Genomic DNA, 13,990 nt, shown 5'->3' with positions numbered 1-13,990 from the left:
CTCCAGTGGACTCTTTCAGTCCCTAAACTGTCTATTTACATGCATGTCCCCAGAATTTCTTCCCTTGACATAGCCTCATACCTGTATTTATGTTCCCTTAGCTTAGGCCAGCGTCCCTTTCAAGTACCCTCTGACCAATATAAAACCTTCTCTTCCCCTGCTCTTTCTCTTCAGTGTTCTGATTCCCCAATCCTTGGTTCTACTGTACCAACAATGCTGCCAAAATCACATCATAAAAAGCCACTCAAAAACGCTCTCTAAAAGCAAATGCACTATCTTATCATACTGTTTCAGGTGCAGCAGCACTATTGCTTTCAAACATCCTCCCAGATCTACGGAGGATATATTCTAATTCTTTCTGAAAAAAAATTGTATTTTCTTTCCAAATTAGCATGAAAAGGCCTTCCAGGAGTCTGATAGCAACATCAGACCCATAGCTTATTCCTGTACTTCTCTCAGGCTTGCCATACAGTGATAGATAGTCCTTAGTTTGCAGCACTTAAAGAAAAAAATTTAGGGAGATGAGATAGATAAAGAGAGAAATTCAGATCCTATGCTAATATGGGCCACTAAAAATATAAGCATATGACTGTAAAAAAGAATTTTCAGTTTTCTGTCTCAAAAAATTGTAGAAATACCACATTATATGGGAGATAAAAAGGAGACATTTTATATCTTTAGCAGGAAAAGTATGTGAACATCTGCTGATGAACAAATTAAAATGCTGCTGCAGGACTGAGTTAAATACTGTCAAACCATATATGCTCATATCCGTAGTATGCCAGGATGGAAGGGTGTCCTTAAATAAAGCCATACTTTTTCTAAGTGAGTTATTTCAAGCTTGTTACTAAACTGTGCATAAGTAATTAATTGCTTCTCAAAAGACAGGTAGTGTCCAAGATATTTATAAAAATAAGAACCAGAAACTGACATCAACTACTGACATTTCTTAGGACAGCACACACAGACAATGCTAGTAGAGAGGAAACAACACATTACCACAATTTCATTATTTCCACTCCCCACAAGCAGATATTCAAGTAATACACACTTTATTTATTTCCTTTCTCCCTCTCATTTTGCTGGGCCTCAGATTTTTGATTACTGAGATTTATTAAAGGGATTCTGGTCATCCAAGATGCATATTATATGTTTAAGGTACAGTAATAATAAAGGTTCCTTTCACAACAGTCTGGAACTATACTCCAATAAAGCTGAGTTAGTGACCTTGGTGTATTTACTTTTTTTCTCATGCATTGATTTTTAGCAATAATGAAACTTTTTCTAATGCTGTAAGTGAACTATACTGTGGATTATTATTCTACTTTTAATCATGAAATATCACTTAAAGAACAACAGAACGTAAAAAATCAACCAACAAAAAAAACCCAACAAACCCTGTAGTACAGAACGAATCTAAAACTATTTAAAATATTTTCTGCACAAGTAAACCAGCACAGAATTTTGTGCTGACTACCTTAGAAATTTTTTTTTTTTGCAAATAATGGTGCGAAAATAGGGTAAAAGTAGGGGTATCCTAATAATAAATTTTTATAATCAGAATATACTTGAGAAAAATAATTTTATAAATGGAATAGTTATAACAAAAGCTAAACACTGTAGGCTCACACATGTATATTGCACTTAGCTCGTGATCCTCTTTTCATACTCGGGTGATATTTACCTGTCTTTCAGATGATTTTAATGTAGCCCAAAACTTGTTTGTTTTCTTTTCAAGCATGGTATCATAGGTCTACAATGTTTATTGTGAAGGAGAACTACAATATCGCTGAGGTATTTATATTACAGATTACTTAGAAGCTACTTAAATGGAATATTCTCAGATTTTCGTCTAAGAATAAAAGGGACAAAATTACTCCCAATACGAAGGTATTACTGCTTTCCTTTAGACTTGACTTTCAATTTTATGAAGTCTATTTTCACCTTCAAAGTTCTTAATAATTCCAGCCTAATACTGTGACAGATCTGCAGATTCCAGCAGTTCCACTGAAGGTCTCAGCATCAATATATCGCCAGCAAAGTTCTCCTGCCTTTGTTTTCTTGCTCCCATGATGGCAAATCATTCCGATATACAGGGCAGCCTTCAGTAACAAGAACATGTATCTGTTTCTGTTCAAATACGCTTCTTTTCCTTCATGAGTACAGTGAATAACGTGTCAAGGCAATGTCTTTATTTCAGTTATCTTCCCTCACCTACCAATCATCTCCCCCATTTCTCTTTTACCTACTGCTGATCAGAATTAAAAAACAATTTTATTTTGCCACAGGAACCTTTTTAAATTTAGAGTTTATAAAGTATCCCACCCCCATCCCTGAGCGTGCCAACAACCAACCAATAGCAATATTGTGTTTTTCTTTCAAACAAGTCTGGAAAACCACATTACCTCCTCCTGTAGTATCTAATGGATTACATAATTTAAAGTCACATTAAACTTAGTAAATCAAGGAAAAATTTAACTACAACTTTGATACACTTTGGGAGAAGAATGAAGCTGCTTTCAAGTATTTCCACAGTTCTCCTCCCCAGTATAAATGAAAGCACAGAGGCTCTAGAATAACAGACACTCACAAAACCATGAGATTGGAGCTTTCTTTTCTGAAACAGCACTTTCTAACATGTTTTGTGTTGTGACATTCTCTGACTTCAGTAGCATCCATTTTCTGAGCAGTAACAAAGCTGTGTCTTTCTTTTCCCCTATGTTACATCTGCGATCTCAAAACTACAGAGGCCTTGGGTAGTTCCAAACTCTGAACTCTTATAAATCAGAATGCAGCAGGTAGCACCCTACCCAAAGACACCCACTGGACTAACTTTAATCTCCACAGAATTGCTTGGCAAAACAACAGTGAGGGAGATAACAACTACTCCAACCAAGGTACATTTGAAAACCTTGCTTGGAGATTCAATCCATAAAGTCTTAAATCTATGTACCTATAACCACAAGAGAGAGATGTGAGCCAAGCCACTGGAACCACCATGTTATCAAAGTTTGCAGATTGCTTTTTGGTCTGCAAAACAGCTTTTAAAAAAGTTATCAGAAACCAGTGAACCATTCTCTCTGACCTCAGTTATTCAATGCATCACCCTCTTAGAAAAGATCCTGAAGAAAAAACATTGTGTCCCAGCCAGATTTCTTGATAAAATCATACCTGGTGTTCATTCTGCACTTGCATCCATGCCCTGTAAAGTCTGAAAGAGCAGAAGTGACAATACAGACCTGACAAGTTCTCTGCTTCCTATCACTAACTCACCTCTACTGACATTACTCCTGTCTTTTTGATCACATCTCTAACGAAGAAGACAAACTAATTTGGGGATTAGCTAGTCTTTTTGACCTAACCTCCCTGGTTACTATGTTAAAATAGACTCACTGTTCTACTTAAACTACTGACTCAGACATATTCAGCTTGCTTTAAGAAATAAATTTCTAATAATTTTTGATTCATACATGGAAAATATCACTTAGTGTATAGTGTGTTATTCAGCAGTTCACCTCAATGTTCCAGGATAGTGGACTTTTTTTCCAGCTCCCATTAACAATAGAACTATACATTCATAACTCATATTTTGTATACTTTTATTTACACACGATGATTCTTTCAAAAAAATAGAGCATGGTTCTGTGACTCTGTGCAATGTGTCTTTTGTCTAAAAGAGCAAAATATATAAAACTTCACACAGCTTTACTGATCATTAATACTGGAAAATGATTGCAAACATTAAAGGAATACTATCTTCAGGATTATGGCAACACAAATGGTTATGTGGTTTAGTCTATTTCACATTTTATGTAGAGATTCTGATTTATGGAAAACTACAGACACTTTCAAAAAACAGCATAGGATCTTCATAAGAACATCTGTCAACCTATCTGAAAATAATTTGTTGAAGGATCCATTTTCAATTAAACCATGTGCATTGCAATTTCCTCCTTCTTACCTCCCATATATTAGCTACATAATACAGAAACTTCAAACTCATATATTTTACAAATACTGCTGAATTTTATTCCTTCTGGTAAATTTGAAATATTTTAATTTATCTTACAATTAATGCTTGCTATTCCTGTCACTTTTTATTAGAGACAATCACCAACCATATGAAGTTTAACAAGGGCACGTGCTGGATTCTGCACCTGGGATGGGGCAACCCTGGATGTACAGGCAGACTGGGGAACAAGATGCTGGAGAGCAGCACCACAGACAGGGACCTGGGGGTCCTGGTTGATGGCAAGTTGAACATGAGTCAGCAGTGCCCTGGCAGCCAGGAGGGCCAATCCTGTCCTGGGGGGCATCAGGCACAGCATTAGAACCGGGCAAGGGAGGGGATTGTTCCGCTCTGCTCTGCACTGGGGCGGCCTCACCATGAGTGCGATTTGTGGCTTTGGGTGCCACAATGTAAAAAAGACATGAAACTATTAGAGAGTTTATTAGAGAGTGTCCAAAGGAGGGCCATGAGGAGGGGGAAGGGCCCTGAGGGGAAGCCGTGTGAGGAGTGGCTGAGGTCACTTGGTCTGTTCAGCCTGGAGGAGACTGAGGGGAGACCTCATTGCAGTTACAGCTTCCTCGTGAGGGGAAGAGCAGGGGCAGGCACTGAGCTCTTCTCCGTGGTGACCGGTGACAGGACTTGAGGAAATGACACTGAGTCAGAGGAGGTTTAGGCTGGATATCAGGAAAAGGTTCTTCACCCAGAGGGTGGTTGGGCACTGGAAAGGGCTCCCCAGGGAAGTGGTCACAGCACCAAGCCTGACAGAGTTCAAGAAGTGTTTGGACAATGCTCTCAGGCACCAGGTGTGACTCTTGTGATGTCCTGCACAGTTGTAGTCAATAACCTTCCAGCTCAGGATATTCTACAATTCTCTGATTCTACAAATTACGCAAAATTTATTCTGAAGACTTTCACAAAACAATTCTTAATTTCAGAAAAGGCCTTCAGCAGCTGTTCATTTTGAGGGTCCATAAATTTGGTATAGTTTGTAAAATGCTCTGTCTCACTTCTGATAGATTTTTGTATCTGAAATTCCTGTAGAAATTTCACAGTCTGTATGAGGTGGGTATTTCCTAAGGATGCCACTATAACTGATTAGGAAGACTGCTTAGGTCAAAAACAATTTGTAGAACAAAATATCTAGCTGAATCTTGGCCTGAGGTATTAGCCATATTTCAAATTAGATTGACACTAAATCAGAAATGAAGTGATTGGTCACAAGGGACAGACTGTTTCTAAATATGCATAGTTATTGCAGCCAGTTACACAATAATATAAACCAGAATGAACTGCAAACTATATCTTAGTAATGAAATGCAATTTTAAAATATCTACATATCTATATCTATAGATATGTTAAGCCCAGAACATACGTAAGCCCAGGACAGACCTGTCTGCAGGGCACTATTTTCCTTTCTACAATCTGGTGAGGTATCTGTGTGCTGTACCACACACAAGCAGCCTTGAAAGCACTAGGTTTTCCAGCTTTCCAAGAAGAACAGAGAGAGAAGTGCTGGAGAGGGCACAGGGTGCTACCAACTGGGAGAAGCAGTGCTCAAGTGCTCACTTTGTGATAAGAGACCGCATGTGTACCCACAACACACGAATTCACTAGACATACAAAAACTGCTCTCACTGTTTTATCTTCATCTGTTATTCAGTCCTCCACTCTACTTCCAGGTTTTCAGGAATTCCAAGATTTTTAGCCCAATGACCAGAGGTGCAGGCGCAGCAATGAAAACAGTGGAAGATACGAGTTCCAAAGCACTCACTGACCTGATCGACTGTGACGGCTTTGAGGGAGTGTACTTGGATTACCAAAGACAGATGAAGTTCAAGAAAGGGTCACCAAGAACTCACCTCAGGATATTTCCGTGTCCTTTCCTTCCAAAGCACTTTGTATGGGCCATCATAATGTTACATTATTTGCAAATGATGGACAAGCTTAGTAGGCTCTGTGATACAAATTAATTTGCTGTGTTAAGTCACAAACTCTTACACCTAAGCCACATTCTCATTTGAAGAAGTCCGGAATTTTGAAATTTTTCTGTTCTGATGCCTATATCCAGTTTTAGGGGATGAGTTATTATTAATTACTACAGCTGCTGGCACTGTTTTTAGCTCTGAGCCATCCAGTTTATAAAGTGAGTTAAAATTTCAAATTAAAAAATGGAATTTTTTTTTTCAGTTTTACATAAGTTACCTAACAGTAATTCAACCAAAATTTACAAAAATTACAAAAAGGCACAGTTAAGACTTCTTCCATTGTTCTTCCACTTCATTATGAACCAATGAACAGGACAGAAGAATAAAGAGTAGATCGGAGATAAAATTGTTTTCTTCCTTAAAATCAAAGGCTATTCTGCCTTGTCTCTGAGAGTATCTTCCCTTCTTTCTATTCAGCACAGGAGTATGTGGTGTTTAAATTCCTGATGCTATTTCAGCTCTCTTGCAACTAAAAATCTCACAATTCCATCAGGATTTTCAGACACACTCACAGGGGAAGGAGGATGGGCAATGAGTGCTCATGACCACTACAAATCTTGGAGGACTACATTTTCCAAAATTACTTTTTTTATATACAACATATGTTCTGCACATGGCTGCAAGCATCAGTCTACAAAGTTACATGATGTTAACAGCAGTTTCATGATCCTTGCAAATTCTGTAACTATTTCTGGCCTGACAATGAAGTTTAGAAAGAACTCTACCTCTTCCTCCATATGTATATTCTCCTTATTCTATTGTCCAATTCTCTTTCTTAACACGGCCTAGATTGAACCCATAGTTGTACTTTACTTTAAGATGCTCATATTTCCAACTTGGATTTGCACAAAGTTTATGAGGAACCTGCTGGTAGTTTTCATTCCAATCAGTTTCTGTTGTAAAAAAAAAAAAAACACCAAAATCTAGAAAACTAGAACACCAACTAAGTTGGTTTCCTAAATGTATTTCCAATCTAGCTTTGAATTTTGACTTGTTTTCTCAAGCAACACAGTTGTGCTCCTTGAAAGCGCAAGACTTCTATTTTACACCAGTGTAAGATTTAAGAGCCACAGCTCCAGGCTAGAGTAAAAATACTTATGTCCTTTCTCAGGGATCTGACTCTGCACTGTCCAGCTGTTACTGTGCAATTTAACTCATTCCCCAGATTCAGCTATGAACTGAATTTTCAGCAGCTCCATAGGCAGATAATTTATTTATGAATAGGTTCAACCTATTTTAAAACCTACCAGCTCAACTGTCTCCCACAACAAAAAAAACAGATCTTCATTTCAGCGCCTGGTCAAATAACTTAAAGTGGCTTGAGCTTGAGCTGATTCTAGCTCTAAAATAAAATGGTCTTTAAACATTTGTAAAATTCTGTTTAGTAGTTTTGTCTTACCACAAAACCCCTATTCTCAGGTAATTACATTCCTTTGAATTCACTGCAAAACCCACAGCTCTGGCTACACACTGAATGGTGAGCACTGGGGCAGACTTAAAGATACAGCACAAAAGTAGTCAAATGTTTTGGTCATCTTTAAAACAGAGGAAAGGAGGGACCAGGCTTTCATAGGTCAACCAGTTTATATAGTTCATGGAAAAAAAACCAGGGAGGAAAACATGCAAAACTAATTCTGAGCATCTAGAAGGTAACAGAAAGAACCAACATGGATATGGCACTAACCAACAGACAAGTAATCAAAATAAAACCCATCAAAAAATAACTGGGTTTGTAGATGAGAGAATTCATAGCTATCTTGATGGTTTGTAGGGCTTTCTGCAGTACCTCACATGTTGTTGTGAGGTACCTCACAACACACACTGGACCTCATAAAAATCATAAGGGAACATGATGTAAATAAAACTACTAGAAAGCAACTTGCTGGAAAATGTTAATTTGGAATTCTATGATAGTTCAGTGGAAAATTATATATTGGTGAAGAATTATATACTGTTTTTTTTCTTCATGGTCTACCTTCCCCTCAGCCTTCACATGTTTAACTCTCTGGTCCCAAAGCTGTCATGAAAGTCTTCACTCAGGTCTTTATCCTGGCAGAATAATAACAGCAAATAGAAGTGTACTGCTGAAAAACAAATAGTAGTACAGACATTCAGCAGTCAAACTCAGACATTAATCGGTCTTGGCTTCTCTTACACATGAAGAACATTCTGCATGTTATACCATGCATTATTGCATGGGCTGGGGAGGGGAGATGTGGGTAAGGGGCCAAGAAGCAGTTATCACAGCTGCATCCAATTCCTGGGGCATGTAATGCCATTTAGTCACAGCACTTAACATGGGAGCTCATAGGCAGTGATGGAAGACTGGAGTAACAGTACTGCTGAATAAGTGGCATTGTTCCTTTTTCTATTTACTTTTCTTTCCTATTCTCCCACCTTATGATCTCCACAGCATCCTCTTTAATTTTAAAAGAATATCCCTACACAATCCCATTGCATGATCTTTGGATTGGTCACCATTAATCTGATGCAAGAAGTATTACTGATTCTGCTATGTCTGTGAGAATCAAAAATGAGATGGTACCTTCCTTTCTGGGCACTTAAATCACATTAACTAATCAACTCCACCCGAAGCTGCTCTCCGTCAACCTTCAAGTGCTTAACAGTGCCATTGGTTCTGTCATGTATCACAGAGTACATGAAACCTTATCAAGCTATTTCTAAATCTGTATCAGACAGCAGATGAATTCTTTCCTTACTTCAGCTCTGACCCTGGCCTCCTCAGGCACATTGTGCCACATCACTACCCACTAAGGTCTGAAGCATACGCTCGAAGGCAAGATTGGTCCTCGATTGTCATCATTCCTCACTGTCTGCTCAACAGGGAAGCTTACCAGCCTTTTCTTTGATGGGACACCTACGAGGTCCCTCTGTGCTCCTTTCCTTTAGAGCTCTGAACACGGCACAAGTGTCCCCTGCACAAGCAATGCTATTCCATTTGCTGTCCAGCTGCCTGTAGTTAAAAATGCTGAAGCAGAGGACAGCTGATACTGCCTGATACAGGACTGGTTATTTTTCAGTCAGGCTGGGCAGCTTGGTGACATTTGGATAATTACATATTTTTAATGAGCTTCCACAGAAGATTCATCTGTTTGTGTGCAGAGATTCAGAACTACAAAACCTATATCCATCCATCAAAGGAGGAATTAAACATCACACTGTATCTATTGGCACTCAAGAATGCCTATTTCTAGTGCCTTGCAGAATTCTAATCAAAGAGAGAGATGGTGGATCTGCAGCCACTCAGTTATGAAAGGGTATCATGAAACTTCTTGGAGACCTCCTAGGGGAAAGCAAAAGTAAAGCAGTCTAAGAAAAATAAGTAGCCATTATAGACTAAAGGCCACAAAATTTCTGCTCCCACAGAGATGATCAAATACAACTTGTCCGGCAGACAACACTGATAATGCACAACACACATAATGCATATTGCATTATGCTGTCCTTACAGGAAAAAATCTCTTAGTACATTATGTACTGCTCCTACAATTGGTAAATATGGGAACAGATCTAAATGATGGTTTGATTAAATGGAGGGGGATACAAGGTCTGATCACTGATATTTTTTTCTCCCAATAATGATGAGTGTACTAACAGTGTGTTAGTTTTCTAACTCTTCAGGGTGACCAAGCAGCCTCAGCAGCTGCTGCTGGCCAGCTCTGTATACTCAGCATGAAGCCACATGGTATGGAATATCCCTTTGGCCAGCTTGGGGCAACTGTCCCAGCTGTGCGGCCTCCCAGCTTCTTGTGCCCCTCCAGCCTTCTTGCTGGTAGGGCACGAGAAGCTGAGAAGTCCTTGACTTGCTATAAACACTACTTAACAACAAGTAGAAATATCAAGTAGTGATATCAACATGATTCTCATATTAAATCCAAAACACAGCACCACACCAGCGACTAGGAGGAAAATTAACTCTATTCCAGCCCAAACTAGGACAGTTATGAAGTTTTTAAATTGGTTGTTCACCTCAGTATAGTAAGCATAGTGCTTAATACAACTAATACAGGGAGAAAAAATTAATGAGACACTTCAGAGGAATTAAAGGAAATGTTCAATAGTTGACTGACAAAATTTTCTAGCTCAGAGCCATGTAATTATCTGATGACATAAAGAAAGAGAGAAGAAAAGAGAAAGTGAATATATAGTCTTTCATCTAGATATCACTAAAAAATGCTTTTAAAAAAATATAATAATTACACCAATAATTGAAACCAAATTTCTTACACTATTGAAAATATATACAGAAAGATTAGAATCCACACTGCAGTTGATGCAGTGTGATGCAGTAAACATGAAGTTGCAGTCACATTACTGCTCTCAAAACAGCTGCCATCTCCTATTCTCAGTTAGAGATGAACCTAATTGTCCCATGTTATGATCCTTATTTTCAAAATGGCTATTTCCTCATGTAATTTCCAAGTGACAGAAGTCAAGTTGATCCTGAGATGATAATCTCCCCTAATGTTTCAGAAATTGTTATGGACCAAATCACAAGGACAGAGAAAAAAATCTTGCAAGTCTCCACACGACTAATAGCTGCCTTGAAAAAACAAAGACCAGAGAAATTAAAATTATCAAAACCGTAAGGTTTTACACACTCTTAATTTTAGAGAAAAAGAGTAACTTTCACACTTAGAATTATTCTGATGCTTTGCAATGCAGCTAAATAGGAGTTCTCTACCAGACACGTCTAAATCATATTCTCTTACATTGCTTCTTGTTAGTTTAACTAGAATCTGTAATTTGAGTTATGCAATTACCAGCACTATCACTTTTACAAGTAAACACAGTAAGGAAATGGAGAAAATTGAGATACATAATACCAATAATAGCAGCAATAACTGTACACAAAGTAGCATTCATCATTAACACGCTTCAGAGTGAATAAGGAGCATCCAGACTCATCTCTGAAACAGTGCATTTAGCAGAAGGTGGGTAAACTGGGGGCAAATGTAAGAAAAAAGTATTTGGGCAGCATTTAAGTTCTGGCCAACATCTTGGCTCATTTTCCATGCACATGACTCAGCATTACTGTAATTGCTTATTAGAAAAAAGAAAAATCATGCGTAGGTTTGCTTTAACTTTTCTCTAAACTGGAGAGAGAATTTACGGCAAGCATAATCTAATTGATGGTCATGAAATGATGAGGCCATTTAGACAGATGTCTGATTCTCCATGGACATTTTTTCTCCAGGAGAAATAAGAAAGGCCCGCAGCCTTAGCTGTCTTTTCTGAATTTATGGTGGCAGAACTGTCCATCTGGATTAGTGTCATCTGCCCTTTTAGCAAAATATCAGTGCCTGTAAGGCTTTCAATGATAAATTATCTATGTGAAGGGATGATTCCATGTTGACCTACTGCTTGCTTTTTCTATTAAGATAAGCTCAAATGAGGATTTTCTCCAAAACAGCAATTATATTTAAGATCATGATCAAAATGATCCACTAAAAATATGGAAGTGCTAAATATTATTATGCTTCATACTCTACAGACTGTATCTAGAAGTGGTAAGGTCTTCCAAAAAAAGCTAATTTAAAAGGAACTGACATGGCAAGTATGTTATTATTGCAGCTGTGATACTTGGGCAGAATCACCAAAGCCATCTTGAGCCAGAGTTGGTAAAGTGGAACTCACTAAAGTGTAGCAGTTTGCAATCAGCAATGGATTTGTCCACTGCAGAAGTATTTAAAAACTGGAAGAACATGCAAATACATGCAGTCTTTAAAAAAAAAAAACAAACAAGAATAACAGTTGTCAAATAACTTGCTCACTGAGTCAGCACTGTTTTTAAGCAGTACTGACAAAATTCTTTTCCCATAAAGAGATGCTACCGAAAGATCCACTGCAGAGGATACTGTTATGAACATCCTGTGGAAGCACCAAGCTCACAAGTTCAGACTGGCAAGCCAATGTGCCAGCTGTGCATGTGCTATTTCTTACCCAATGCAAATGCAATAAAATGAATTCATTAATGTCGACAATATTTCATTAAGGGATGAAAGGGTCAGAGTGCATAACGTGGGTGGTTGTGTGCTACTTCCTTTTCCTAGCAGAGAAACGTAAGTTACTCTAAGCAAGGAATGACAAATTAAATGCCTGTCCATTCCTGGTAATGCAGGAAAGACCATCAGCTGCTGTCTAGAAGTAACGTGAATATAAAACATAGGAGATTAGCACAAGCTCTTCCTGCTCTGTTTGACTAGTTGCTCTCCATTTCAACTAAGAGATAAAAGAACAAAGGATCTCATAACACAGGATTTTTGAAGGACTACAGGGAAAAGAAAAGAAAAAAGAGAAACAAAATCTATTAATTACAGGTTTTCATCAGCCCTGGATTAGAGGCCCTATCTTCTTTGAAGGTTCTAATTCACTGAAAGCAATAAGTACTAGTGCTACAAATAAGAAGAAAGAATGTAAAACTGGGTTAAATTGACAATTACCATTTTCCAAGTAATACTTCTAACTACAGAACAACTAATGTTCTTTTAATAATTTATCTCTTTGCATATTGTCTTCCCATAAGCACCCCGTTAAACAGAAGTGAGTAAATTAACTTAAACTCTCTGCACCTCCCATGAAAACACCATGCTTAAAAACTTGGGAATGAAGGAATACAAACCCGAAACATAAATCAATGTTTTGATTTTGAAATTTCCTACCTTCAAAAAATTACATTTCTGAACTTTTTTTAATTTATCAAATATATAAAAAGCATTCAAAACTAAGACAAATAATGCAACACTGTGAGCTGGTTACACTAAGGAGACTACTTTAACAGCAGGTACTTCTATTTGAAAACGTACAATTTCCCATTATAAGATCATCTACAATAAATGAACAGTCATTGCTCCAGCTGCACTACACTAAACAATAAACTGAAGAAGCCAGATATAATCTCATTTTATGTCTCCAGCAGCTGACACATCCTATGGAATTCATGGTATATACTAAGAACAAGCACAGAGACTTTGTTTAGCTTTCCAACATACAAGCAAAGGGATACAAGTTCCAATAGATTGTTTTGACTTCATGTTGGTGTACCAGGATACATAAATTGAAAGAAATAGGTTTTTATTTAAATTGATTTACATTTCTGGCTGACTTTCATTCTTACACTGAAAGGAAATATAAATGTTATTTATGCCCATAAAAATTGTACAGTAATGAGTTGAATTACTACAGGCATCAATCTTGGATACTTTCCTGTTTTGAGATTCAGATTACAAAAATAACAAATTCAATTTTTGTAAAATAAATCAAACCATGGCTTCTGATATTATTGCTATGATTATTGCTTCTAAATAGCTATTTATAGCAAGCAAAATACAGTCAATAGCCATGTACCTTCTACATAAAAACAGACTTTTTCACCTTGGAATTTAAGATGAGAATGTTGGAAATTAGAAAGTGTTAAGGGGATTGTAGGAAGGGACAGGATGGGAGGGAGGGAGGGAGAGAGAGAGGGAGGATAGAAGGGAGGGAGGGAGGGAGGGAGGGAGGGAGGAAGGAAGGAAGGAAGGAAGGAAGGAAGGAAGGAAGGAAGGAAGGAAGGAAGGAAGGAAGGATAAACTCCAATTTTATTAATGGCCTTTAACATGCAGGCTGAAAGAAGTAAAATTTATAAGCAGTGCATAAGGAGAGTCTCAGAAGAAGTGGCCTGTAAATTTGATATTTGACCAATAAATCTGAGATTATCACTGCTCTATTATTAATACTTTGCATAATTACTCACAATAAGCTTGAGATTGCTAGAGTCTCAAAAGTCTTAAAACGAAAAAAAATTAATATGTGTAATCAATCAGCTGCTACTCTTGGTACTCATTTACCCCAAACTTGATAGAAAGCAGACAAGACCTTCTCAGTATAAGCACTGTATTACTCTCCCTCACAATCTGAACAGTCATTTATCTATGAAAACACATTCAGTGATCTAGCTAGTGTAATTTCCCTTACTGGACTGAAAAAGTCCTT

At 37.7% G+C, this 13,990-nt stretch overlaps 1 protein-coding gene across 4 annotated transcripts in view; it reads right to left on the bottom strand.

Annotated features, from left to right (window-relative positions):
- CDKAL1 (CDK5 regulatory subunit associated protein 1 like 1) overlaps positions 1-13,990 on the bottom strand; it is a 389,233-nt gene that overhangs the window by 96,376 nt on the left and 278,867 nt on the right. The gene's annotated exons all lie outside the window — the stretch shown is intronic.

Source organism: Corvus brachyrhynchos, unplaced genomic scaffold (assembly GCF_000691975.1).
Source record: "Corvus brachyrhynchos isolate BGI_N302 unplaced genomic scaffold, ASM69197v1 scaffold43, whole genome shotgun sequence".
Lineage (NCBI taxonomy): Eukaryota > Metazoa > Chordata > Aves > Passeriformes > Corvidae > Corvus > Corvus brachyrhynchos.
Note: the sequence above shows the minus strand (reverse complement) of the source record. Positions and strands in the feature narration are given on the sequence as shown.